Source organism: Pinus tabuliformis, chromosome X, assembly GCF_031772625.1.
Source record: "Pinus tabuliformis cultivar Carrire ecotype Pingquan chromosome X, CPIR1, whole genome shotgun sequence".
Lineage (NCBI taxonomy): Eukaryota > Viridiplantae > Streptophyta > Pinopsida > Pinales > Pinaceae > Pinus > Pinus tabuliformis.
The window spans coordinates 421254831-421282223 of record NC_142308.1 but is presented as its reverse complement, the minus strand read 5'-3'; the positions used below and the strand labels follow the sequence as shown (position 1 = coordinate 421282223).

The 27393-nt window shown below is 37.4% G+C and overlaps 1 pseudogene; it reads left to right on the top strand.

Moving 5' to 3' along the window:
• Positions 1-23877: 23877 nt before the first annotated feature.
• On the top strand, positions 23878-24480 carry LOC149140368 (transcriptional activator FHA1 pseudogene; annotated as a pseudogene).
• The last annotated feature ends 2913 nt before the right edge of the window (positions 24481-27393 follow it).

The following is a 27393-nucleotide window of genomic DNA, read 5'->3' as shown; positions in this document are numbered from 1 at the left end:
ATGATGAGAGGGGGAGGATCTCTTTGCGGAGAGGAAAAAACCTGTTGCTGTAGAAGTTCCGTTGACTGGGAAGTATCCTTTACTGACCCTTCGCTCTTATCCTGTTCACTTTCGGATCTTTTAGAATGTTCAGATGTTTCTTTTTCAAACTTGGATTTAGATCCATTTGTGGCTGAACTTCCACTAAGACTAACGCTTGGAGTTGGTTCCCTTGTGGGTTTTAGGCGTAGTTTCTCCAAAGGAATACTGGCTAACCTTCTTTCCTTGTATAATTTGAACTGTTGGAATTCTTCTGGAGAAAATTGCATTTGGGCTGCATGTAGAATTTCTTCAAGTGTGTTTTTCTGTTGGAATATGTCTTCAAATAAATCAGCTTCTCTAGAAAACACCTTTATCTTGACTGTAGTAGTGAAATCCTTGGCAACATCATGAGGGTCGAATGGTCTTCCTGAAAATTTGAATAACTGTAAACACGTCATGTTTTTTACTTTTCTGAAGGCATGGCCTACATCAAACAGTGAAAAGGCCCCACAGGCTACAGGAAACTGCGGCCAGATAGCCTTCTTTTTGTCTTTCAAATCTTTAGTTAAACCACCTTCTCCACAGGTTTGATAAGAAATTTCTTGAGCTAAGAGTTTATTAGGGACATATAAAGGTGGGACATGAGGGGAAGCAGAACTTCCAAATACCTTGACATAAGTAACTAATTCCTCTCCGAACCATCTTGCGACAGGGAGTATGTCCACCTCTGCTTCAGGAGAACATCTCGGAGCATCTTTATCATACAACATTCTGTACAAGGGCAGCATAATTCCATGACAAATCTGGTAGAAGTGCGGAGTGAACTTAGAGTCCCACAATTCTTTATGATAGACATGGATGGGTAAGGGGTCTTGGGTTGTCCACTTCCAACCCATAACAAGAAACTCAGAAACATAACATATCTCATCCATTACATATGTAGATAGGTAAAAAGGAGGATAGATTCTCTGAGAGACAGTTCTTTTAGATCGGTAACTTACAATGGCAGTGACTAGATTTTTAGACAAGATTTTGGCCCAATCTACAATAGTGGCATTTGTGGCGGCATCCAATAACGGTAACCATTCAGATGAAAATTTGTTGATATCTGGCATTCCAAACAATCTACAGAGCATGGCAGCAGCAAAGCAATATGGGGATGTGAGAGAACCAGTACTGTACATACCGTGTTTATCTTTCTTTAGCGGTTCATCCCTCCTAGACCAGTCTTTGGTGGTTTCTGCCAGGTCTTGATTTTCTTTTACAAATTTCTCCATAAACTGCTTGTTATAAGTTGCCTGTGGCTCTGGTAAATGATACATGAGCCTTAAATCCTGTGTAGCGAATGAGCCGATGAGTCCTTGACCCTGAGTTTTAAACTGTCTGTTTCTGATATCTGCGCTGTCTAGTATCCACTTCACCATGTCCGTGTATGGGAGAATTTTGGGCCTTGCTGCTATCCAGTGCAAGAATGAGCAAGCTAGCTCTGTGATAGATGCCTCAGAAGAACTATTTGAGCCCACGGTAGCGGCAACTTCCATTAATCTGGGATTCTCCTCTTCGAGCAGATTATACATGCCTTCCCACGTAGCAATCCCTGCGTCTCTGTTACAGGCCGTGTCTGTATATAAGGGCGCCATTTCTTTTTCTTCAAAGCTCGGAGCTTTGCTTTTATTTCCCATTTTAACTTGCGCATTGCTTTGTATTGTCCTTTGTTCTCTGTTCCTGCAATTCACAAGTGAAGTGAAAATAATGACAAGGAAGGGTGATGGGAAAGTTTTAAATGCCGAAAACACATCAAATATACCACCTTAGATGAGATGATTTTTCGATAAGCACGAAACCATATTCCATTAATAACTGGAAACTAACACATTCATTAGCATTAAAGCGCATAACCAGGTGTCAGCTTATGGAAAATACTTTTCTTGAATAACGAGCTCGAAAGATCTGCGATGAAGCGATTTTGTGATTTGCTTCGCAATATCGCAGATCGCAACATCGCGAAATGATAACATCGCAGAATCATAACATCGCAGAATCATAACATCGCAAAGTTGGTCACTTGTGTCATCGCATTATCGCTTTGTCGCTGTATCACAAGATCGCAATATCGCAGATCGCAGGAACATTGTACATGACAATCTTTGTTCACCTGTTTTCTGCGAAATGCGATTTGCGATCGGCATCATTGCATATCAGAAAATTTTAAAATGTTTCAATGTAAATTGTGTTGTATGCGATGTGATATTTTTATTATCGCATATCGCAATCTTGCAATGTTCAAATTTAGCTCATAAGGAGGTATCCCATTATCTTTTTGCAATGCGATATTCCTAAGGAAAGATTTGTGCCCTACCTTATCATAAAACTTAGATTTTTTGGATTTTGCAAGGGGGTTTCCTAAGCTTATGATGGTAAGTTTATTCGAAAAGGAAATTTAAGCACTATGATTTTTTAAATTTTTAACTAAGGGTCCCCACTTATTTAGTATTAGGAATAACACTAAATAAGAAGGGGGGTTGTTACTGGCCACAACACCTGTATAGACATAAATTTATTGTCTAGCTTATATTTTATTATGTAATATAATAATTTAAGTATTTACACACCATAAATATTTTAAAATAGAAAATATTTTATAATAAATTTAAATTTATATAAATTTAAAACATATTTACTAAATAGTAAAAAAATATAAGTAAATATTTTATATTTAAACTATAATTTTGATAAAAATTACTTTCTTAATAACTATAGTAACATGATTATAAAGATTAAAAAAAAAAAATTCCCATTTTTGTCAATTTTATGAATAAACTTAAAAATATTAGGTCATTTTGATCTGAGACACGAGATGAAATTCATAATCATAAGATAAAAACCGATGAGGATCATGGCAATCTAGTTTAATTTGTCAATCAATAAATAAAATCTTTAATCATGAAAGAAGTATAGGTAGCACTGGGCGAGATATCTTTCTAATTGCTTCTAGGGGCTCGCAGCTACCTGCTAATGCTCGACCTTGTTCATTTAGCATTTGTAGCTGAGCGAGAATTCATGCAATAATCGTTAGAGATTGTGTTATTGGTGGATTCATTGACACAAATATCCACAGGATCTACGCAAATGCGAGGAAAGGAGATTTTGAATGCATAGATAATCGAAAATTATGATGACTCCCAAACATCTGATAGAGGCAGGATATGAGTCATAATAAATTGAAATTTTGAAAGAAATAAGGTCTAGGGCAGTATCGGAGATTTAAAGAGAGTCATAACAAGAGTTCCGATGTGGTGGATCTTATATTGGATTTAAATCAAACATAAAGTGGGATTGGGTTCGGGCTTATCGTTTGAAAAACACGGAGCACATCCATCTGAAAAACCCCGATGGTTGGGCGGAGCCGATTCTGCATTTAACTAGAGTGTAAAACATATCGGGTCTAGGTATCGGGACTTTGGTAAGCATCGGAGATATTACACAGGTGGAAACCAAAAAATCGTATGGCCAAAGGATTGAACATCGACTTTAAAATGTGGTGAAAAATTTCATTGGGTCCTCTGCCATTCTCATCAAAGAATGTTGTACTATCAACTAAATTTATGTGGGGGAATTATCCGGGAAATGTGCTCAGATTAGAGCACCGATTTCCATGCTATGCCTCATTTAGTATTGAAATGTCAGGGGGCAATTGAAGGATCTATTGATATTCCTAATAGACAAGAAAGCCTTTCCTTTCACTTCCCTTCTTCGGATGTGAAAGAAGGGTCCTATGGGTGATGTGTATTAGTTATAATCACTTGATTGGTCAGCCAATCAACAACTTTATTTGCAGATATTTTCACATGCTTAAAATCCCATTCCTCGAAACACATACAGGCCTTATGCGTCCAAGATATCTTATTCTTCATCTCCCATGGAGAATGTGAATTCTTTCCGTTCATGTGATCTGTGATCAGCTTCAAGTTACCTTCAGAAACAATCTTCTTCTAGCCCTTCTTAAGAGCTTCCCTTACACCAAAGATCAAACTTTCAATCTCATCTTGAATCTTGATTGTAGGTTTTGGTCTCAAAGTAGTAAAAACTTGGCATGGACTCCCAAGATTAGGCCCTGGTTGTTACTGATCATCCCCCATGCACCTGTTGAACCTGGATTTCCTTTCGCAGACCCTTCAAATTTAAAGTTTAAACATTATCCAACCTTGCATTCATTGACACTTCTTAAGAAATTATAAAACTATCAATAGTTAAAAGGTTACTCACCTTCCTCCATAATCTAGATTCTTTATGTAATAGCATCTCCCTAGTTTCAACTTCGAGGGAGGTTTAGGACAACCAAGTAATTCAGCCATTTCTTCTGGTCTCAGCTACCTCTTATTCACATATAGTTGTTCTGGTCGAAGTTGTTTTGCTGAGAATTATTTCTCAGGTTTTATAATTTGCTGAACCTCTAAAGGATCATTCGGGAGCATTTCCCTAATGTTGATCACCTTGACTCATCAATAGGGTGACCAATGCAAGGTACACATTTATGCCCCTCAGGCATTGATCCCATTGTTCTTAGCACACAATTGTTGCAATACTTGGCATTACAGACAATGCAAGATTCCTTGGCCTTCATCCTATTTCCTTTCATGTATCTATGGCATATCCCTTTCTTCTGTTGTTGCCCTAATCCTACATGATAGTCATTTCTCATATTATATGATGAACCTGGTTGCAATTTTGCTGAGTTAAATGCAGATGAATACATATATTCAGATTCCATTTCTTCTACATTATGGAAAGTTACTGAAGAATATTTATTTGCTTCAGAAACTGGCTTATCTGATATGTGTGGAGAATTGTGCAATGATGCCAAAGGTGAGGCTGAGGGTGAAACCGATGAAGAATTGTGATTGCAAGAAATGGATACAACAAATGAACTTCTCGAAGCCCTAGAAGTTGAAGACCGTGTTCATGGTCTTGCGTGAACAATCTGACCCATCTATAACATACATTGAATGTGAAGTTCATGGACACGATTCCAAAAACCAAATATATAAGTAGGTGGAAGGCGGAGTAGTATATCCGAGAATCGAAAGCATCAGAGGTTTATAGATGCAATCATTTAAAAGTCTCGACATTATGCTACATGCTACAGACACAATATCGTTTATAAACCATAATTAAGTTGCATATTGGATTTGGGCTATCAGGGATTTATAAACAACAACCATCACAAAAGTGTCGAGGTCAGGTGCGGACCCAATGTCTCAATACATGGCAGTTAAATTTCTTATGGGATCGACTTGTTAAATGGAAATCGAAGAATATTCCATGCACGCATTTGGACTACAACTATGGTCGGACTTTTCTTTGAAAATTAAGACGGGAGATCCCAATGCAAGCATCTCTGATTATTTCGACATTACGGTCAAGATTGTAATTATCCTTGTTGGGCATAGGTCAAGCTCTCATAAGCTAGCTGATTCCACCAGTTATTAGGGGTATTAGCCCAACACTGGGAGGAGCTGGCACTGCCTGTCCATTGGTATACGTCTATTGTGAAATTTCTGTACAAAGCCACAAATGGTGCCTAAGACCAATTGATTTTCACCAACCTGCCTAGAGTTACCCAACTATCTCTGTCCCATACGCTGGAGTACATTCTCATTGCCTGCCAGTTCGCGTAAGGCACACCTATGTCTTCATTGTTCCCAAATACTCTGATCAGTAGTCCATCTACAAAAATCTTGAAACAAAGATACCAGGTGAGATGGATTCATCATAATAGAATAACATATTAAACCATGTTCAAAGAAAGAGATAGATTACACAATTTGCTGCAGCTTCCAGAGAATTGAGTAATTGTCGAAATCTCATGCGGGATCGAACCATAAATAGAATTCTTGCTCCCTATTACCTAAACCATTTGTATAGATGTTTGTATGTAGAATGTATGTCTAACTAGACACATTTCCTAGAAATTCAATATCAATTTCGTCGTGCATGTCACCTGTCGAAGGTAATTGCAGCGTATTTCTTCCATTCGTTAGGAGAACACCATAATATAAATTTCACAAATTTATCTGATAGACCATTCCAGCAGAATTTCCGGCACGAACCTCATAAACATATTGATGCTTCCAAACAAAAATTGTGCTTTGGATTGAAATGCCAAGCCTAATTAAACAATACCCAGAAAAATTCTACTGTTATTCTATGCTTGATAGTATATTATCACATAAACATAAAGTAATAAAAAGCTAGTTATATATCAATAATATTAGAATACCAGAAGCTTTATTGATAGAAAGTTGCAATTCCTTGTGCTGTCGAATATCACGACCCAACGTTGCATGGATTTGTTTAATGTCTGAAATTAAAATATCGCTTTTATGGCTCTATTTATATGAGTTAACATTTGTAGAAAAGGCAGAGGAGAGAAAACATGAATTCCCACATAGAACACGAGTTGCTGCTCTTCTATTGATCACACAAAACTTGATGCTTACAATGAACTCGGTGAAGGGTATTTATTTTTTTCCAACTAGCGACTTGCCTAAAATATCTTGAAATGCAGCCACACACTAAAAGTCATCTATCACTTAACTCGACTTGACTCAACACTCAAACACTCAACCCTCAATCACTCAATTAACTAACTCTATGTTTAGCCAACTCCACATGCGAAGGTAATTACAATTTCTAACACTCCCCCTTAATTACGACAATATGACTCAACATAACTAAACTTGACTCGATTATCACTCAAACATGCCTGCTAGTCTATGTCTCAGCTAGGCTTACAATGACTCAAGACTTTCACAATTTTGCATTTTATTTTTCTCTTCTTCCAAATTTTATATCCTCGAAATTGCTTCATTCTTTGTTGAACTTTCTTGTTGTAGGATTTATTTACTTGTTGTTGCTGCAATTTTTCTTTGACTTTTCTTGAATTTGTGTTGAAACACAATTTGATCTTGTCTACTACATCTTCTTCTTCAAACATTCGTTCAACCATGGACTGTTGCCATAACATTGCATCTTCAAAAATGGTTTCAATGCATTCATCTTTGTCTTTCATATCATTCTTTTCACTTTCATCATCAGGTACTACTATTTTTTTCCTGTAATCTGCACACTCAAGATCAATATTCACCATTTCATTCAATTCTTTTATTCTAGTTGCTTCTTTAAGACTCGCATCAATTTGTTCTATTGGTTTCTGAATCCATTCTTCAATGAGCTTCAAATCTGCATCAAAATTATTAACAAACTTTCTTTCAACTTCTTTGCCCATGCTATTCTGAACACGTGCATATTCAAAAACAATGTTAAAAACATCTTTAATATGACTCTATTCACTGAGAGCATCCTACTCTATATCTGCCTTCTTTTCAACTGCATGGAGGTTGTCTTCCACTGTTATGCTCTTAATGGATATTTTCATCAAAAACTCTTCAATCACTTTATCCTGTTCTTGATCATCAACTGCTGCTAGATGACATACTGCTTCATGAGCAGTTCCAACTACTTCATATCTTGTTGCTACAGTGGTAGCTTCAACCTTCAATGTTTCATCAAACATTGCGCTTACCATATTGTCACAATCAATTCCTGTTTAAAAAATGAAACCACACATATCATCAACATAATGTTCATCCACACTATGGTGAGATATCCGAGCATGCATGTGCTCATTGCCAATTTCATTGGTAATTTCAACTTCGCCAAATCTATTAGTTGTTGCTGGATTCACCAATTCACATATAACTTTGCAGTCATCATCCACGTGTGTCTCATCACAGTGGGATTCACCATTATCTATATCATCCACATTATAGTGGAGTCCTTGAGCATTTATTTGCTCTTGCTCTGTTTCACATACAGAGGCTCTTGCTTCTCTCTCTGCAATCTTTGTTGCATCTTCTTCATCCATATGCATGCGTGCATAATGAGTTCCAATTTTTTGGCCTTGACAACCATCATCCACTTTTGAGTGGGATTCTCCAAGCTCTGTTTTCCTCGAAGAGTCTTGCTCATCAACTCTCAGATTTGTGGCTAACTTCTTTGCTTGTGGCATAACCTGTTGTTGCATGTCACTCTCCCTTGCACTAAATTCTTCTTCGTCTTTTGCTAGATTTCTTAGTTCCTTGGTTGTGGTCTTTGCCTCTTCTTTTTGTTTTCTTTTCTAAACACGGCAACAATTTTTGCCTCTTCTTTTTTGTTTATTTTCTTCATATGCTTCAGTCGCACTTTGTGACACATGACTGTTGTCATTCCTTTTCTTATAGCTGCTTTGCTAATTACATGAGGCTATCTTCTATATCACCCCCGAAAAAAACATATAATTGTCAATATGCACCCTCATAAAGGACAATATTCACCCAAAACATTGTCATACTTGACAAAATACCAAAATAATTTTACAGATAAATAAACTTTACAAAACCCTAAATGCTCTTGCCAATAAAAATCTTTATAAACCCTTTCATAAAATCCCTTTATTATTTTATATATAAAAAAAAATATTTAAAAAAAATTCTTTACATATAAAAAAAACCATGACTATAAAATCCTTCGAAATCCTTCGAATGCCTTTTATGTTAAAATCCTTCAAAATTTATGGCAAAACCTTTTATATTTCATAAACGTTTATCACCGTGAATAACCCATAAACTTTTAATAAATCCGTCCTTCAAAAAACCATAACACTTTAACATGGGTAAAAAGAATCCACGTAACTTTAAAAAATAACCTTCCGTGGGCCACTCTCCTTTAATATCTTTTCGTATTAAGTCACTCCTTAACAAACTTTTATGAGTCAACTCTCACCAAGTGACAGTTTAAACAAATTTTCTTGACTTGGTTAAACGCGGCCGTGACTGCTTGAGGCCTACGTACTAATTCTCTTTAAGACAACGATAACCTGCGTTAGTCCTCTAACGCTACCAAATATGAAGGAAACCAGCGTGTTTGTAAAACGCAGTAAGTTTTTCACCTTTAACGCGGTTCTATGCTAAGCCCAATATAACGCTTTGAATACCACTGTAAGGAGCGTTATAGCTCAAACAAGAAGAAAAATTATTTCTGTTCTCTTTCACGGATCACTGCTGATCCTTTTTCGTTGGCTCTTTGTAATTTCGCTTTGATATCAATTTGTAGAAAAAGCAGAGAAGAGAAAATATGAATTGGTACATAAAATATGAACAATTTTTTTTATTGATCACATAAAACTTGAAGCTTACAATGAATTCACTGAAGGGTATTTAATCTTTGGGAAGGGTATTTAATCTTTTCCAACTAGCGAGTTGCCTAAAATATCTTGACATTCAATCACACACTAAAATTCATCATTCACTTAAACTTAACTCAACACTCAAACACTCAACTCTCAATCACTCAATTAATTGACTTTATTTTAACCCACTCCACATGCGGGAATAATTACAATTTCTAACCTTAACAATCCCTGAATGGTAGTTATCCTTCTTACACAGATCAAGTTGTTATGCATCCATAAATTCATGACGACCAAATAGTAACAGTGCTAGGCCGCCATTGATGGATGGTGATCAAGTTGTTATGTATCCATAAATTCATGACGACCAAATAGTAACAGTGCTAGGCCGCCATTGATGGATGGTTGAATCGTTGTTCCCATTATTATGATGTTGATTTTCCCGGACCAGTTTCATAAATTTTAGCGCTAGTAATGGTCATGGACACCTCCGACATTTTTTTTCCAGGTATTTTAGTTCCCCTTCTTGTTATTATTACCAGTATAGTGCTTTTTCACTGCGTCTACGCAGCTTCGAATCCCTTAGCCTCTCAAACCCAGGCGCTTCTGGCTCTCAAATGGGGCTTCTTGGACTCCCATGGCCACCTGCATGATTGGAGCCTGAACAACCAGGATTCTGGCGCCCCGTGCTCCTGGACGGGCGTCACATGTGACCAGAGCTTTAGCAAGCTCGTAGCCCTTGATCTCTCTCAGAAAAATCTCGCTAGCGTGATTTCCGACTGTATTCTGGAGTTCCAACACCTCGTCGACCACTTCCCAGGACTCGAACCGACGACCTCGAACTAAACCTGGAGCGTTGGTCTGGGTAATGGGCGCAGGGTTTTGGTGTTCATAGTGACCATCAAAACCCATTATTACAATAACTATAGAACTCGAAGCGGAGGAATATCACAGAGCGCAGATCCGTATCAAGCTCAGGGAATTCATCCATTATACATTGAAGAAGGAACGTGGAAAATGACGACATTTGGGTGCCTGACTTTCACAATGGAGGATTTTATGAAATCCATGAAGAGCACAATCATAATCGGCAACAGACCACACATCCCAGTAAGATTATTCAACCGCTAAAGGTATCAAAACTCAACGAGATCGTTGATTGCCCTACCCGTGATTATTCAACTGCTAAAGGTATAAAAAATCGACGAGATCGTTGATCGCGTTACACGTATCAGGAAAGCATATTTGTTTTAGGCCGATAAATTTAATAGTGTCGTGGAGAAGCACCTCACCATAAAAAATTTATTGGTTTAATTATAAAAATTCTCATAATTAAATAAAACCACATTTATATATCAACATTTTTAAACAAATATTAATCCATTTTATTTTTCTATTTGACCTTTTTTAATAATTTTTGATAATCATTAAAAAATAAAATAACATTTTAACTTTATTTATTGCTTTATTAGTAGCTATTTAACTTGCGGCTCATGAGTGTTGATAGGAGAAAGGAGATGAAAATAAGGGATTTAAGGGGTGCAATTAACCTTCTATTAGTAGCGGTGGTGTGTTACATTTTTCTCCAGTAACACCAGCGAGAGATAAGGCCTGAGATAAGGCCTAAACAAACTCGTTCCTATTTCTTTTAGTATATTCCTTTCTCTTGGGTCCAACAACCTTGGTATTTCATCAAGTTTACAGAGTTATTAAATTTATGGTACATTCTTTTACAAATATTTCATATAACACAAGTTAAACGGAAAGGGAGATAAAGTTCAATTAATTTTCACTAACCACTGGAAAATTGAAGCATAATCATCCAAGATAATTTAAAAGAATTTATCCTTACAAAATGATTTTGAAGGGAAAACCATTTACTATAAACCAATTAGTTACAAAAGTAGCGAGAAAATATAAGTAATTCTTAATTCTTAATGTTTCACTCATCAATTTTTTATGTGAAATTTTTGCCAAATCTATTTAAGAGGAAAAACCACAAGCATAATGAATAATCTATAACACAATTGGAAATCTCTTGAAGTATTAGACATCATCAATAGATATAACTATTCATGATCATGACAGTTCAACAAGATTCGTCAAAACATAACCGTTTCAAAGTTTCTGAATTATCTTAAAACATAATTTTAGTTACAATCTGAAAAAATGTCTCCTTTGGGGACCCCTTCTTTTTCCTTAGTTGCCCCTTTTATTTCCAATCTATTGCTAAAATGAGAAACATGTATGTATTCTCCTCATTCCATGTGGCCCATTTAGTAAACATCTCTTTTCATTTATGACCATCAAGGAACTTGTGTCGATCCATTGGAAAGCTCAAGTTTACTTTGCTTTCTGTGACCCACTGAGTATACTTGTAACAACCCTCGTCAAAATTCCATGTAATAATGTTAATAAAGGTAAAATAATAACCAAGATCATGGGACACTTATTCCAAGTTAAATGTTGGGAAAAACATCCTATAGGGTATTCATTTGGTTTATTATGGCTAAAGGAAATTGGCAAAGGAAATGACAAAGGATTTGGAAAGACAAAGTGGCATTAATTGACATTTCATTTATGAAAATAATGGATATTAAGAGAAAATGAAGGTGAAAGGTCACAAGCTGCATGTGAGGAGGAAAAATAAGGAAAATAATGGAAAATTGAAGAAAATAGAGGCCTCATTAATAAAAAGGCTTCTGAGGATCAATAGGTACCTTTTTGTCTGTTTAGTTTTGGAGCCCTCTCTATTCTTTCTCTCTCTCTCTCTTTCACTCTTGGACACTTAGAGCATTCTTGGAGAACTCTAGGATTGGATTAAGGGAAGCAAAGAAGAACAAAGAAGGAAAAAGGAAGAAAAGATCAAGAAAGGAAGAGCAAGATCAAGTACCTACATCATGATTACTTACATGTATCGATTTGCATGTGTGATTTCGTTGCTAGATTTGGCATGCATGGGACATGCATGTGCGTATTTGGTTCTCTTGATGTCACTGACATGGATTGTGCCAGGTGTGACAATGACTTTCAACCTTGCCTTTCCATTTCCGGATAGCCTTGGTGTGATGAGTTCTCTTTTATTTTCTTAAGATGGATTGTCGGATACTTTCGAAACTGAGTGAGGTGGTCTCTGAAGAAGAACACAAGGCCTAGGAATCCATGGACCAAAGACGGTGGGATTGCGATAAAGCTAGATTTGTTGTACCTCAGTGGGCCTGGGAATCCTTGACTGGTGAATGACAGGATATACAGTAAAGCCTATAGGTGTGTGCCCTCGATCAGACCTAGGAATCCTCAACCGGTGAATGGTGGGATATACAGTAAATCCTGGAGGGTGGAGTCTCGATTAGGCCTAGGAATCTTTGATCAATGAATGGAAGGATATATGGTAAAGCCTATAGACTAGGAGGCAGAAAAATTCCTCATGGTGTAGGTGGAGAAATTTGGTGGCATCCATGCTTGTTTAGGGCCTATTTATCCGGTGGGGATTGCAGTAAAGCCTGATGAAAATTGGATTGGTTTTATTGTGAGTCCCACATTCATGCTTGGAATATGGCATGAGGGTGATTGGCTGAAAAAAGAATTGGTTCAACCAATCTATGGTCAGGTGGTTCATGGAAGTCCTAGACCTGGTTGGCTTATGCATTCATTAATAAAAGTTCTTTCTCCTTGGTATTTCATGTGTAAATATATTGTTTTATATGTGATTCTTATGGTTGTTATATCCTTATTATTTCTATTGGTTATATGTTGGTTATGAGTATGTTTTATGATAGACTTGATGTATGTATCTCATCATGCTTTGATTAAAAAATGAATAAAAAATGAATTTATGACCTAATAGACTGTATTGCATCTATTGTGATAGAGAAACGATGCTTCTTTATGAATCTCAGATAAGTATGATACCCCTATGATCAGATATGTTGTTATGACTTGTAGATTTCATATTTGTGACATGTTTGACGAAATTCCTATCATGGCTAGTAGGGGTCAGATTAAGTACTTGTACCAATGATTGCATTAGTAGCCTTATTCCATTGTTATTTTTGAAAGTTTCATGAAGTTATGGGTAGTGGCCTGAGTCCTGACCCTGAAAAAGTGGCACAAAATGTAAGGTCGTTGGCTCAGAACTGGCTGAAAAAGTCCACAGTTGTTGGCATGCCTTGTTGTGGGAGCAACTAGAAGGCCTCAGTCACATGCATGGCTTTTCATGGGAGTGGTTGAGGGTCCAAATCAGTGAAATGTCAAGTTGTCTCAGGGGTTGGTCACCTGGAAAGGTTGGTTGGCTCCTGAAGGTTCTGTAGCATGTGTGAAAGGTCATAATGGTTTTGTTTTGTCATTCCACTTCCTTAACTATATGTGGGGAGATGAATCACGTCACAGTAGCCTCTCGCCACATGTTTACCCCAACAGATCAGTTAACTTGGGTAAATGTGGGAGGAGGGTGTTACAATAATTTTCAATATCGGATTCCCATTGTTCTAGCCTATTGTCCTTCTTGATCTTATTGACTACAAACTTCTACAAATGGCCATGTTCTAGTGAAGTGATCCCTTCAATGCTCCAATGATGATTTGTTTACATTTCGCTGCAACCCCCTAAAAAGGTTAAAGATATTATGGTGTGTTGAATGCTAGTTTGATTCACCTTATCCCATGTCTTCTTATGATCCAAGTGGATATTGGTGGCCACCCGCCTATTCCACTAGGACCCCCACCATTGTTTCTTTTAGTTTTTCAGTTTCCTTAATTATAGCACAATTTACTATTTTTGGTAATTTTTTGGGTCCTGAACTTTCGAAGCCATTTTGAGGCCCTAAATGACCTTTTTGTGAGAAAATCACAAGTGATGAATATAAGACTAAACTTAATACTCATTGTTAGTATGTAGGGACCTGATTCCTATTATTAGAGCCTCAATCTATTATACACTAACAGATCTATTTTCCTACTATTTTAAAAGTAAAAAAAAAATAAAACACTTGCTGACCTTCTTACATAGATTTAAACATTTAACATCTTATCACTTTATCATAAGCAACGGAAATTAAGGTGAGCATTCCATTGATATCAACTTAACAAGAGTGGTCCATGGAAAATACCTGTTCCGACGGTTGATGATGATACCTTTGTCTTATAGCTCCTGTTGAACGCTCCTTCTCACCGACCCAACCGGATTTACCTCCCAGCCAACTAGGAAATAAATTCCTAGCCCAGGAAACCTCCACAGGTTCCCTAGCCCTCCATGCCCAAGTCCAACCAGATATAGTGTGTCCTCAAGAAGAATGTGCAAAACTAGATAATGATACTTTCCTCCTCTCAAACCCAAGAAACCTCCACAGGTTTCCAAGGTCTCCCAAAATCATGACAAGGCCAAACAATCACAACCAACCCCCACAATCCTAAGCAAGACTCCCTCCCTTTTCTTCCTTCCCCCTTCCCTTTTTATACCCTCCTTCCCTTCTCCATCTCAACCACCTCTCATTAATGTCATTAACTTCTCATCCATCCTTACAATTGACTTCTCTTCTCCCAAGTAAGCTAGGGGTACATTTGGAAATGTGACATGAATATAAAATTGAGAATTTAATGGGAAAGGATCATGTCTTCTCCCAAGTAAATCTGAAAAGTACATTTGGGAATGTGAGGTGAATATATATATATATATATATATATATATTGATAATTAAATGGAGAGGACTATGTCTTCTCCCAAGTAAATGTGAGGGTACATTGGGGAATGTGAGATGTAATTACATGGAGAGGACCATGTCTTCTCCTTAGTAAATGTGAGGGTACATTGGGGAATGTGAAATGAATATATATATTGATAATAAGATGGAGAGGACTATGTCTTCTCCCAAGTAAATGTGAGGGTACATTGGGGAATGTGAGATGTAATTACATGGAGAGGACCATGTATTCTCCTTAGTAAATGTGAGGGTACATTGGGTAATGTGAAATGAATACATATATTTTGAAATAATGGAAGGAGACCATATCCTACCTAATATTCAATTTGAGAAGGTAAGTGGGGAATTTGAATAATGGAAATCATGAATTTTATATTAGACCAATATTTCTCAATATTTTTAGATAATGTAAACATTAACAAAATTTGTAGGATAAGATTTAAGTGGGGCATTACATACACCCCTCCTTCAGAAAACTTCGTCCCGAAGTTAGAATGAAAAGATACAAGGAGTTTGAAAGCATAGCAAACCAGAGAGAGTTATAGCATTAAAATTTGATAAGTCAGACAATGACATTACTTCCCGTCAAGAGTCTCCAACTGATCTATTTCCCCCTATCCATCCTGACCTGCTTCTGTTCCCACCCTATCCATCCTCTGCTGCTCTATCAGTGGCAACGGCCATACTAACCACTGATAAAACGGACATGGTGGAAGCGTTGAATACCTCGACCGAACTTTCCCCAGCAGGCATCTGGCAATCGTCATCACACGTCTAGGGGGAGCGTTCAGCTGTCCTCCCCACGATTCCAGGTTTCGGAGGATACACGGTGGGAAACACCTCCACCCCTCCTTCAGAGCACGGACCACACTACAGAGCTGGTTGGACTTGTCATCGAATAATCCAGTTAGGTAGTCTTTGCCACCTGTCATTTGCATTTTACTCATGTCATAAGAGTGCATATCAATTAGATACCAAATGTAATAGAACAATGTGCATCATACCTTCCCTATGAGATGTCTCGACCTTCCCTCAATGGAAGAGTAGCTCTCGGCTATCATATAGTTCTTTCCCCCTGCATGTTAGCTCTCATTCATGCATTTATATAACAATAAGACGTATAATCATCACACTATTAAGTCTAGTATCCACGTGTCAATTTTGTAGTTCATACTGGAAACAATCATAATTTGACTACGTCATTCATTAGATAGATCAAAATCCAACCTAAGTAGTTTCGCATGTTCAACCAAATGCATCAATATTACACAATGTTCATAAATAAATAACATGAAACTGCAAAATAAAACCTTAACATAGGTGGCTATCTACGTTAAAAGGGGGCATCATAAATGCTCATGTGACATCCTTATGGAACCCTTCAATAACAATTAGAGTTGAAATAGATTCAACTATCCGTCATGGAAAATAGCATTTGAACCCGGATATCCTATAAGGTGGTACCAAACCAAAATAATGGCAAGCAACGGATTAGTGCACTATCAATTCCACTAGAAGGTGTTAGTATAAGTTTTATGCATATAATTTCTTTAAAACCTTAGTGAATATGAAAGTCCCACTCTTCCAATTTGATGGTTTTTCATCTTCCAAACCCATTTAGTTAATCTTGAAAATAAAAGACTCAAAACTTCAAAAATTGTTTCCAACATGATTTTCATACTTTATTTTTTTTTGGTAAATTGAGAGAATGTCCTCTAAATGTCAAAAGGTTCAAATTTATTATATATTTAATCATTGTTTACTAGTACCAAAACAATTTCATGATATATACTGCAGCTCACAATATGACTAGACAAATGAGAAATAATTAAACGAATGGAATAATTGCCTTTGCCCTACTACTATTGGTATTTCCCCTCTAAATGACACCACATTTCTAAAGATGCCTACTCCTTTCATAAGTGGCCAGTGACCAAAAAAGTTGTGAAGAAAGTTGAGGGTCCTTTTATCCAAAACTAGAGACACAATATTTTTCAAGACATTTTTATTCAACACTAGAATAAGGGTAAAAGTGTATCATAATATTTTCACTGGTCTTTTATTGACTAAATAAGCTTCCATTGTAAAATCCCAAATTCTCTACGAATTGATATTCTCATTTAATTTAAGATCATTAAAAATAACTATCACAGTAAGCCTTACACAAGTCCATAGTATTCAATCTATGTTTTCACTAGAAAATTCTACCCCACTAGACCATCTTTGTCAAGCCTCCATCTGTTATGCACCATGCAATAATTGTTGGCATCCTCTTTTCCTCAACCTTAGGTTACATCATGTCAGCGCTTTTTTTCTTTGGATTGTTTGCCTGCTAGTTTTATTGTTTTTCCTTGTTACCTGTGCCTATTCATTATTAACTAATTTCTTGATTACTTTCTAGATTTCTTTGTCTTAATAAACAAACAACATGACAAAGCATACTTAGTTACAAGACTAGGCTTAATATGTATGGATTAGAAGAAACCATTACATTGAATCTCACCATGCTAGATTGATGCATTCTAGCGAAAATCGATTTTTGGAGAAGTTCAATTCAATTAAGAACACTTTAACCAATTAACCATGCCTTAAAAAAAACTATCAAATGGTAAGGATAGTACTAGATCACTTAGGGAAAACTCTTGGCATGTTTTGGGCTTCGTAGTAACTCAAACCACTCTATACTATATCCCTATGTTTAAAGTAGAGGGTATTTAAATGACACGTGCTAGTTAACGGAAGTCATGAGCATTACAACCATAAACTAAATTTAGGTCTTTGTTGTGACATCCTCACTATATTGCAGATCTGGTGTCTCCATTTATAGGTTCCAAGAAGCTTAACAACCTCATCTGCTTATTTCTATAATCATTCATCTACAGAAAGCATGCAATGTTAAGATTAAAATTTGTACAAAGATAAAGCTTATAATGGCTTTGGTGGGCTTAATGGTTAAGAACATGTATTTCCTTGTAAGAGGTCATAGATTCAAATCTAGAGGGGAGTAGAGAAGGTAAACCTCCACAGACTTTAGTAGTCAAATCACTGCAAGGAGGTGGATCCCTTGTTCCAGAAACAAGGGGTCTCATAAACCAATTTCGTGTTTGGCTTGGCCATGACCTTTATTATTATTATTATTATTCAAAGGGAGAATCTAGCTCTGTTTGTAAAAAGTATTTGACGCAGGCATAACATCAACATAGAACCAACTTGTAGTAGAAGTATGTTGAAGATCTGTTTTAATATAAAGCCTCTTTCTCACTTTTGAAGCCATGAAGGTACGAGGGAAACAATCTTCAAATGTAATGACGCTAGGATAATCACAAAGGACTCCTAGCTTCTTTGGAGATGGGCCTAAGCGCGTTGGGTCAACAAGTCATGCTATATATGGGAGCCTTTAAATGTAAAGAAGCTGGAAAAACTATGAAAGACTCCCTAACTTCTTTGAAGATCGGCCTTAGACGATTGGGTCAATATAACATACCATATACAGGAGACTCCTCGGATCCGAAGATGTGTCCAAGCCTAGGTGATATCCCTTAACTGTAGTCGTCTTAGTCTAGCCAACAAAAGACCAAATTATTTTCATGACATGAAGACAATTAATCACTTGAAGATGGTTGTTTGGAGAACAACTTGAAGATAAATATAATCTTGTAAGGATATTGTCACCGTGCAAGAACTGTCCAATGATGAGATTAATTAACTGGAAGACAACTGCTCCCATGGTGATGGAGGTTTGAACTAGAATTTGTCAAAACAATCAATAAAATCAATAATATTCAAAATTGCAAGAATGCGAGCTAGCTCCTATAGATAGTAACACTTAACAGAGTCCAGTAGAAATTGAACTACTTTTAGCTCCAGTTTCCTTAGAGAAGAAGAACCGAGAGACTCTAGAGTCTGGAAAGCACGATTGGACCCAAAGAAACAATTTATTTTCTATCATGGACTATTACTAGCAACATAGACCTGACAGCAGAAACAGAATGAAGTCCCATCCGTTAACTAGGGAGGTCAGTCACTATATCAGCTAATAATGTTGCCTGGAGTCTTGCTGGTTGGAAAGGAATTATATTGCTCATTCATTGTACTATTCTGTTGCCTCATAGCTTTGTTATAAAGCCTCGCTAGTTAAAGAAATCCGGGGCAAAAAAATAAATTACCCTAGAACCTTACAGTTTATGTTTTCCAACTATATTTGTGACTGTTGCATATGCAAAATTTTAATTATTTTATTAAAGTAATTCAAGATCTGAGTTATATGATAAAGAAACATAGAACAACAGTCATCTTGAGTTAGGAAAATTTACAGAATAGTGATCTTGACAAGTGGTCAAAAGAAATTAAAGCATCTGTTATGAGGTTTCAAAATGAGGATAGTAAAATGAACACAGAAAATTCGAAGTCCAAATTGGGTAAAGCCAAAGGATCATTTGATCATGCTACATTATAGTCTCTTATTTTTTTTTTTAATGGTCTCGGGTTAGGTTTGTTAAATTTTCTAACCCCAAAACTTGACAAATTATTCCTTGTGATTTCCTTGCTGAAAATTAAATTTAATACAGGTCAAAGAATAAAATGCATACACTAGGATTTTTAATTGGCAAAATAAAAATTACTAGCCGAAGCAAATGAAACCAATTTCCACAACACACAACAAAATATTTCTACCCTTCCAATTAGCTTCTCATCAAAATAATATCAAAGCTGACATAGGCTTCCTTAACGTAAAAATGGCCCGCTGAAAACAATTACAAGCTATAGTAAAAAGTTTCAGAATTTTCTAGGCCCCTTTACAACTTGTACAACCCTCCAAAATTTATCTGAACCAAACCCCCGACCTGCTAGCCTATTGTACAAACACACACTACTCCTGTACAGCTGTACGACAATACACATGGCAGTTGTATGACCTGCACAAGCTCCTGCGTTGTACGACTGTTGTTATGCTGCCCTGTACGGCCTGCATGTGGCTGATCCTCTTGCTGCAATATTCTGCTCATTGTCTTCTCTGGAGCTACTCACTAGATGGAATTCCTTTATCACCCATGCTATGATTACTCAATGTCTCTCTCTCTCGTGTCTTTCTCCTTCACTTAGCTTGGCTTTTATAAACTTTAGTTATTGACTGAATCAATTAACAATTAATGACCAAATCTCCATACCTCTAATCTCTCAATGAGATTAACAGTTGAGATTAAGTTCTAATCAACAATCTAGATTCATCTAATTCACTAATGTAAAAGCTTTTATATTTCATTAGATTAAACTCACTTTTATAAAAAGTAGTTCACTTTATAATTCCTTTAATTAAAATTTACTAAGGTGAGCACTTTGGATGACTTCCATACATCTTGACACTTAGACCTGTGTGGAAGTACATATCCAAGATTCCGAGCTACAAACATCAACAAGGTCTTCTCCACAAGGGTCTCTCTGACCTCCTCTCATCTTTGTGGTTGAGGGGGCACCAACCCCTCTTCCCACACTTTCTCCCAAGTCATTGTAACATCAAAATCTCTTGTTGGATCTGCCATAAAAAGGTTAAGTCAAACAGGAATGGAGCATCTTCTCATTTTTTTTTGAAGCTGGGGCCTCAACTTTTCATAAAATTGAGGCTCCTCTCTGCAAAGCTCTTTTTTATGCAGTAATGCCTTCATCAAGAAATTCAACAGGTCTCGACTGAGCCACAGAACTTTCAGCGGTTCAATAAACGAAAACTGCATCCCTCTCATGTAAGGATCTCTTTAGCATTTCTATCATTACAAAGGTAAAACTGCATCCCTCTCGTGTAAGGATCTCTTAAGCAATTCTATCAATACAAAGGTAGTCTTGTTGAATTTAAGTCATGGTACACAGATTTGCACTTCTTATAAACAAATACCCTAAACTAGGAATCTCAAACTCCCTAACGCTCTCCAAACAGTAGACAGTGTATATGATAAAAGTTGGACTGTAGAGTCAAATGGGCAGACACATCATTTTTAAACGAAACTCTGCAGAGTGGACGGTAGGTACTAATTCTACATAAACCAGAATTCTGGAATTTATGACAGCAAACAAAATGGCAGCTTCAATCACGTACCTTTTATTAAGTTGAAAGAAGGAAACTACATTAGCTAAGCATTAGCAAAAACACCCTCCCAGAACTTGAACTATCTCCCTCTTAACTTCCTTATCTATGTGATATATTATCTCACTCTTAACTTCTTTATCTATGTGATGTAACCTGTCTTTCTTTTATAGACAGGGAGGACAGAAAATACTTTGAACGTTGATACCCAGTGATGCACCTTACAACCTAACCCTACGCACCTAGAAGGCATGTGCTTAGCCCACATGGATATGCTTGCCTAGAATAGAGTGCCCACTAGAAGAAATGACAAGCATGCACACTTGCATCTCTATTCCAATCACCACGGGTGGTGAGCTCCAGTAAACAGAAACTTGACAAAGCAGAAGCAATTAGGATTACAGAAGTGCATTGGTGTGGCAAAAGTGTGTTAAGGGGCATTGCAGAGCTTTGTTACCTAAAACCTTAAGCATGACGCATAACAAGAAACCCAAAACATACAAGAAAACAAGGGGACAATAGAGCCAAAAGAGATAATGCAGATTAAGACAGAGATTGGATCAAATGTACGTTTATTTTGGGTACAAGAGAATGAGCTACAAGAATAGCAGGGATCGAAAAAATATGAGAAATCACTATAACTCTTAATTGTCCAAACAACTGCGATAGAGTTCGATCCTATGACCCAATCAATACAAAACTGTGTACCTACAGTGTAACATTGTATGATGAACACTACGATTGCATGATAATTTACAAATGGAGTGTTTCCATATATAGATTTTGTACAAGAGAACAGATAGAATCTGCCATCAATGCATTGGTTACAAAGTCATCCACGAGAACAACAAACTCCCAAGATTTCTGTAAACCCATCATTTGGAAGTTACATTGGAGTGGACCTGATCAAATTTAATCACCAAATGGCAAAGGTATATGGGCACTAACCGATTCAACTGAGAGATTTCACTGATGATGCCAATGAGTCTGGAGTTGAGTTGGCATGGTGTTACGCATGTTAGTTTGTTGGTGCTGCTACACGGATGGTATGCTCAAGAACGATTTGTGCCATGCTAACGATCAAGCATGGATCGTAGCTGAAGTGATCATGACAACAAACAAGAATCTGTCGAGACGGATCCTGTTGTAAGCACTATTCTAATTGCACTAAAGGTTGAGGAAAGCCTCTCGCAATATAGAGTCATACCTTCACATGAATCAGGGAAACTGGGAAGGCAAATGGGAGGAAGAAGAGGACATCAGGGTGGATAATATGCTGCAATACATTAAATTTCTAAACAAGTGGGTCAGGAAAAAAAAGTATAACATAAATGAATAGAAGAATGGAAGGGCATCCTATAGTTAAGGGCTACAGAAAGAAGCGAAAAGAAGCTGAGAACATGAAGCAGGAATCAAGCAATATGGTTATTAAACAAACAAATGAATAAGAAATCAACAGCAAAGATATCCAAACGTATGAGAAGACAAATTCCAGGATATATGATGACTGTATCTTGGAATTTTGGAGCACATAGCGGCAATAGTAAAGTCAAGCATGAGGAGCACGGTTGTAAATATTATTCTAGCTCACCCAAGAAGGGTCTGAAATTTTGGAATATTGGAGCATTGTGGATGTAATGTTGTAAAGAACAATGTAGTGTGGAATACAAAGCATGGTGTCTTACTTAGGAATAGATCTAAGATTGATAATAACAGGAATACATGTACTATGACTGATATCTCGCTTAAATAAGGTACAGAACAAAAGCCAAATCCAACGAGGGAAATCACCACTGGCATCCCATTTGCATTATTATTATTATTATTTGTATTTTTAATAACAATAACTCTTTTATTTTTAGTGTTGGTCTTCTTGCTCTCAATGGCCTTTGCTAACTCCATCACATAAACCAGTTGCCCTAGTGGACATTATAATAAAATCTCTCTCTAGCATTTGAGAGAAAGAGGAGGAACACATAATGATTGACCTGTATTTTTCTTGGGTAGCAGTTCATCTCAATTTTTTTTTAATCTCTACATGACAGTACATCTCTAACATAGGGATCTGTACAATCAATTTTTGTATACACAGATCCCATTGATAAACTAATTCAAACTTGCAATCATTCATAAACTAATTCAGTCATCCATTTTCTCTGGCAGTCTATGTGTGCACATATTTCTCCTTGAAAGTACAAATATACATTAATACTTTTGGTCTGTTTTCTTTTAATTCTTGTCCTAATGATGGTGTTAATGGGAATACATACCCCTGCAGGAAGAGGAACCATGAGACGATGATGTGGTTGTTGTTGTTGCTGCTGAGGAGGACAAGGTGCTTTTGCCCACTCGTAGCGAGTGATGTCGAGTCCTCGTTCTCTGAGTCGTTCCCGTCTGAAATTGTCTGCAGATGATAAATTGGACTCTTCCACTCCACCTCCTGCAGGGGGTTGACGAGGAGTTCATGCCTTCTAGTGGATGGCTGGAATGCATACAACTTTCTGTAGAGACTGGAATCAGGGCTTAGTAGATACGAGATGAGACTGTCGTCCAGTGAGAATGACACGCACGCTGGTATTACACAACCAGGCAGAGGGTTTTGCGCTACCTCTTCTAGTGGGAACATGCACATTTTCTCTGCCTCGCCCATTCTCGGATTACCACCCTAATGGTGACCTGGTCACAAATCATGGCATTATTATGTTAAATACATTCTGCACCATCGTTCAAAAGTGTGACTGCATCTACAGATTGCGAATCTCTCCATATTGAAGGAAGATTTGCAGGGTTTTTTTTTCGACATTTTGATCCCAAGTTCTAGATTGTTGACAGAGGAAAAAGAAAGATTGCGTCATGGAACAGCTTGATGCCGGCTTTGCTAAGCTGAAGGGGGAAGATTTCGAGTTCTACATGTAGAGCTACTCGATAAATCTCAGTAGGAAAGGCAAGAGTTCATATGTTGACATAAATTTGTTCTCCCTCGACGGCGGTATGAACATTTCCCATTTACACACGAGGATTTACTATGATTTCAACAGAAAAAGGTTTGCGTTGGAAGTTTTGGGGAAAAATGGGTGTTAGGTGTAAGGAGTGCTATATCTTCCTGGAAACCCTCCAATTAAGCTCGATTCACAGGATATGTTGTAGGTCGGGGACAAAAAGTTTTATTTTCTGCTGCCAGTCAGGAGTATTGTGGAGACTCATGCAAATCTTCGTGTTGCTGCTTTGGCTTCTCATGTTTCAGCCTTTGGTCCTATTGTTGCTATAACAGTGGCCAAGAAGAGAATGGGAAGGCCTTAAGGAGTTGGGGATGAGGACGAGAATAACCAGAGGAAGTCTTGGAAGCAGGGCAATGGTGAGGAAGGGGCGCTGATGGTGCCCAATGCTTGGCCCTCGCAAGAATTGATGACCTACAATGCATTGCCGCCGAGAACGTCTGCTAAGAAGGTGGTTTGACTGAGTTGGTTAAGGCTCAGTTTATTTATGTAGTTACAAATTACATAGAGTGTGCTAGGCATTTTCAAGTTTTTTGGCATGTACTTACCTATTCTTGGACTAGTGAGAGTGTACTTTCCATATAAAATTATGTAGTGCTGATGGATAAAATATGTGGAGTGTGTAAGCATGGGCTCAAATCTATATGCAAGGTTGTCATTAGTGGGAAGTATAAATTGTGGGTTTAGTGGGCTTGGGTCTAGATTTTGAACCAAAGCTCTGATACCATGTGTAGGGACCTGATTCCTATTATTAGAGCCTCAATCTATTATACACTAACAGATCTATTTTCCTACTGTTTTAGAAGTAAAAAAAAATAAAAAACTTGCTGACCTTCTTACATAGATTTAAACATTTAACATCTTATCACTTTATCATAAGCAACATAAATTAAGGTGAGCATTCCATTGATATCAACTTAACAAGAGTGGTCCATGGAAAATACCTGTTCCGGCGGTTGATGATGATACCTTTGTCTTATAGCTCCTGTTGAACGCTCCTTCTCACCGACCCAACCAGATTTACCTCCCAGCCAACTAGGAAATAAATTCCTAGCCCAGGAAACCTCCACAGGTTCCCTAGCCCTCCGTGCCCAAGTCCAACCAGATATAGTGTGTCCTCAAGAAGAATGTGCAAAACTAGATAATGATACTTTCCTCCTCTCAAACCCAAGAAACCTCCACAGGTTTCCAAGGTCTCCCAAAATCATGACAAGGCCAAACAATCACAACCAACCCCCACAATCCTAAGCAAGAATCCCTCCCTTTTCTCCTTCCCCCTTCCCTTTTTATACCCTCCTTCCCTTCTCCATCTCAACCACCTCTCATTAATGCCATTAACTTCTCATCCATCCTTACAATTGACTTCTCTTCTCCCAAGTAAGCTAGGGGTACATTTGGAAATGTGACATGAATATGAAATTGAGAATTTAATGGGAAAGGATCATGTCTTCTCCCAAGTAAATCTGAAAAGTACATTTGGGAATGTGAGGTGATATATATATATATATATATATATATATATATATATATTGATAATTAAATGGAGAGGACTATGTCTTCTCCCAAGTAAATGTGAGGGTACATTGGGGAATGTGAAATGTAATTACATGGAGATGACCATGTCTTCTCCTTATTAAATGTGAGGGTACATTGGGGAATGTGAAATGAATATATATATATTGATAATAAGATGGAGAGGACTATGTCTTCTCCCAAGTAAATGTGAGGGTATATTGGGGAATGTGAGATGTAATTACATGGAGAGGACCATGTCTTCTCCTTAGTAAACGTGAGGGTACATTGGGTAATGTGAAATGAATACATATATTTTGAAATAATGGAAGGAGGCCATATCCTACCTAATATTCAATTTGAGAAGGTAAGTGGGGAATTTGAATAATGGAAATCATGAATTTTATATTAGACCAATATTTCTCAATATTTTTAGATAATGTAAACATTAACAAAATTTGTAGGATAAGATTTAAGTGGGGCATTACATAGTAGTTGTAGTCATTGGATCGATCTTTCTAATGAGGTATCATATGCGTCAAATGGAGATCGTATGCCAAAGTTACGACCCAGGGAAGTTAATGTACCAATTTACCCCAACGAGGCCCATAGTTTGGCGTTTCATCTCCTAGGGTTAGGTTTTTGGATGTTTGGGGTTTTCCATTGCTTCTCAATAATAGATAGGCCCTCAAGCCTCATTGTAACATAGTTCAGAGACATGTAGCCACCACATCTCTTCTTAGTGATAAGCTACCATCGCTTGAGCTAGTTTATTTCCTTTTTGTATGTAAGCATATTTCAGTTCTTTGATAATCATGAAATGAAGTTTTATTTCTACTGTATCTCTGTGTTTATGGTTATATTTGTAATTTGTTGCGTTCTTGTTTAAATTCGAATCAGTGGTATTAGAGAGGTCTGCTCTTTCTCGATCCTTCTTTGCATGTCTCCAAAGAGGTCGAGGTAGAAGGAGTTAGGGCTCGATCTAGTTGAACCTTTGCAAGATCAGTATTACAAACCTCAATGACCGCCCATGAGGGAAGAAAAGAAAGACGAGGGAGCATGAGATCCTACTAAAATATTGCTCTAGGAGGCCCTCGAGAAACAAAGGAATGTGATGATGGATAACTTTGCCCAGATCCTTCAACAGTTGCCCGCGGCGCATCCATATCCAATAGCCACTCTGGAGGCACCACTCCTTTTAAGGTACAAGTAAACTTTGACATTCCCATATTTGAGGGCCAAATAGATGCAAACACAGTAGATAAATGGTTAAATCTTCTAGAAGGATATTTTTCTGTTCATGATTTTTCCAGTCAGGAAAAGATTACTTTTTCTCTTCTCAAAGCCACCCCCCACGTCAAGGACTGGTGGGAAACCTACTGTGAGTAAAAGGATGAAAGTATGCCCTCACTGTTTTCAGCCGCACCCACTTGGAATTCGTTTCGGGACACCATCAAGGAGAAGTACTATCCTGTCGGGAGCTATGAGGATAAATACATAAAGTGGACCACGTTGTGGCAAGGAAGGGACCAAGACGTGCCAAAGTTTACCAATGTTTTTCATACCCTTCACACGAAGTTGGGTATCAAGGATTCTGAGAAACATTTGGTACTCAAGTACTGCAGCTGCCTACATAGGTATATCCAAGATGAGATGGAGTTTCAGACATCTCCTCGCTCGACACGGTGTACCAATACGATGTCAAGATCGAGCAGAAGCTTAAACAAAAAAAGTGAGACTTTGGATCTGCGAATTGGAAGAAAGGGAAAGATTCCCCCAAATTGCAGAACAAAGGACAAAGCCAAAGTGGGGCGGCCCAAGACAACCCGCCTAAGCTGCAAGCAAAGAAAAACACCGCAAA